This window comes from Aplidium turbinatum, chromosome 8, assembly GCF_918807975.1.
Source record: "Aplidium turbinatum chromosome 8, kaAplTurb1.1, whole genome shotgun sequence".
Taxonomy (NCBI): domain Eukaryota; kingdom Metazoa; phylum Chordata; class Ascidiacea; order Aplousobranchia; family Polyclinidae; genus Aplidium; species Aplidium turbinatum.
Genome location: NC_137479.1, coordinates 6941065 through 6943933, shown reverse-complemented (window position 1 = coordinate 6943933; position 2869 = coordinate 6941065). Strand labels below are relative to the sequence as shown.

General features: G+C 38.9%; 1 long non-coding RNA gene across 1 annotated transcript; it reads left to right on the top strand.

The window, feature by feature from the left end:
• Window positions 1-1924: 1924 nt before the first annotated feature.
• On the top strand, window positions 1925-2609 carry LOC145775232 (uncharacterized). The gene is made up of 3 exons (XR_014290137.1): window positions 1925-2022; window positions 2282-2343; window positions 2488-2609. It is a non-coding gene; the product is annotated as an uncharacterized LOC145775232 (long non-coding RNA).
• The last annotated feature ends 260 nt before the right edge of the window (window positions 2610-2869 follow it).

Here is a 2869-nt window from a genome sequence, read left to right as displayed (position 1 = left end):
GACAAATGAGAACAATAGCGTACCATTGAAATTAATTTATTTCGATGCTTTTAGTAAGTTAACTGCATTAAACTGCTACGAAATTACATAGTTAAGCAATATGCACTGAACAACAATGACTTAGGTCAGGCAGGTCGGTCTGTCAGTCAATGCAGTGAGGCTCTGCCCCCTCCCTACAATTTTCTAACCACTGCACCCCTGAGTCAATGTGAAGAACTACCTAACACATCTTCCCAGTATACCAGTATTGTAGCCTACTGAACACACAATGTTGAAGTAGTCGAGCTCTGTTGTAGTAGCTTCTAGCATTCGGACTCTGGATTGGAAGATCCAGTGTTGGAATCGTACTATAAAAAGATTAGGCAGTGGCTATTTGACCGGCGCCGGTCTTTGAATCTGAAACACTATTTGACCGGTCATGACATCACTATACAGGCACCTTTTTCTCTTTCAAAGCAAAAGACGAGAAGTGCGTGTATAAGTTCTAAATTCGACAAGTTTATTCAACTCGATACGTGGTGCGTGCGATACTTCGCCGGCTTCTATTCTAGAGGGAATGAGTTTGATACTACCCGGAAGCGTTCTTTTTTCTTTCACTAAATTTTGACGCGAAGAGCATTTTTGTAGTCAATTTTTAATTTCAGTTGCCTACAGCCCAATTTCTTATGTCTTTTCAAATGTGAGTAGGCTAATAAAGTTAGAGTTTTTTTAATTTGCTGGAATTTGAGAATTTCTCTGGGTAATTTTCCGTTTGTGGCCGTGCTAACTACTGATATATAGCCTACTACATAATTTTTCATTCAGGCACGTTTTAAACCTTTCAAGGTTTTACCACCTTTTCCCGTTCATTAATGTGCTGGTAGGTCTATATCGATTTTTGTAGTTAGTATCTTTTTCGTCCCGGACGCGTTAATGACAAAAATAAAATGATTGATTGATGTGACCGTGTGTGCCGAACGAAGCATTACACTTTTGCTCTCAACAAGTTAGTTATATACAATGCTTCTTTTAAAAAAATGGTAATGGTATGTAAATGTAATGCAACTCAAATTAAAAATTCACTACAAAATGCACTTTGGGTCAAAATTTAGTTAAAAAAAAAAGAATGCTTCCGGGTAGTATCGAACTCATTCCCTCTAGAATAGGAGTCGGCGAAGTATCGCACGCGCCACGGATCAAGTTGAATAAAATTGTCGAATTTAGAACTTATATACGCGTTTTTCGTCTTTTGCTTTGTAAGAGAAAAAGAAAAAGGTGCCTGTATAGTGATGTCATGACCGGTCAAATAGTGTTTCAGATTCAAAGACCGGCGCCGGTCAAATAGCCACTGCCAAAAGATTACTAGGCATGGCTGCTGCAACTGTCTTCAAAATGAGAAATTAGGTAGCCTACACAGTTTTAAAAAAACAAGCTGTGACCCTAGCTAGAGAGTATATCTGCCATATCTGGTGCTACGCCTTGCCCATGAGTAGCCAGGGAGTAACGACATTAGAGATGCAACTCCATTTTACCTCAGAGTGAAACATCTGCCGTCAGTTGCAGTTTATAGGCCTAGTCAATGCCCAGGATTGTTAAAAAGTGAGAACTAAATAATTGAGTGGTTTATCCAGCTGTGGTGATAAAACTTGTGGTAGGCTGATCTTTCGTGTGTGACCAGCATGAATAATTTGAGCAGAAGGTCCAGGGTGGTAAACAATAGACCCTCAGCCCTGGCCAAAGATCAAGAAGGAAAAATCCCCATTAGGCTACAGGAAGAGGACCAGTACTTATTACCGGTATTATTCGTGACAACGTCTCATAATACATGTTTTAAACCAATTTAGGTTTTTTCATGCTTTCCTGAGCATGTGTTGTATTTCATTTCATTGAATAACTTGATACTTGGATGTTATCCTTGTGCATTTATGATGTGCCGGGAGACAACTGGCGACTGGGAGACAACTTGCCATCTCAGTGGGATTAGTGGAACTGATTACAACATATTTTAAAGAAGATTGCTCAGCGATTTATCAATGCTTTGAGGTAACGTACATCTATTATTATTTACTTGCAAACACAGATGTTTTAATACCCAACCTTCCCATTCTCGGAAGAACATCTGACACATACTTTGCAAATTTATGTATAGCTTATATATAACTTGTGTGATATGAACACCATGCTACTACTGCTAATAAATTCTATTTCATTGCCTTCTTAGCGATAAAAGTGCAGTTATATGAGTGTTTGACAATGTTTGTATTATTTTCAATATCTTAAAAATGTTAAATTCAATTTGTAGGATTCAGCTATCTCCCAGTTTGAAGAAACTCGTGTACCAGCATCCAATAATTGTGTGTTTTGGTAAGTTGTGAATGAGCGTTTGTACAATTTTGACTGATGTACAAGTGAACTTTTGAATTGCTCACCTAAATATGAAGTTGGTAAATGTAAATATGCACTAATTTTAGTCTTCGTAGTTTCATTTGTGCCTCATTGCATCTGCAGGGCCCACTCTTGCCAGTGCAGTGAAGTTTCTCGTATTCATCGAAGGCAACCTTGCAATGGAAACCAAGTCGTTTTTTTGTAGCGCTGGCTTACTTCTTCTGCTCATATTACGTCTTTGCAATGTCATATCCAAATAGTGCAGCTGCAAGCCTGGAGTTTATACAGAGGTATGTAAACCTGTAATGTGTTTAATTGTTTATGTATGAGCTAAGGAATAACAATAATGGAACTCCCTCCTTCACAAAGTCATTCATACCAGTGACAAGCTGGTCTGGCTGGAGTGGGGTTCAAATCCACGAAGTTCTTGACAGTGTCTCTCTACTGCAGCTAGTAAGAACTGCACCCATTACCGGAGGGATTGCGTCTTAGACCACTCGGCCAT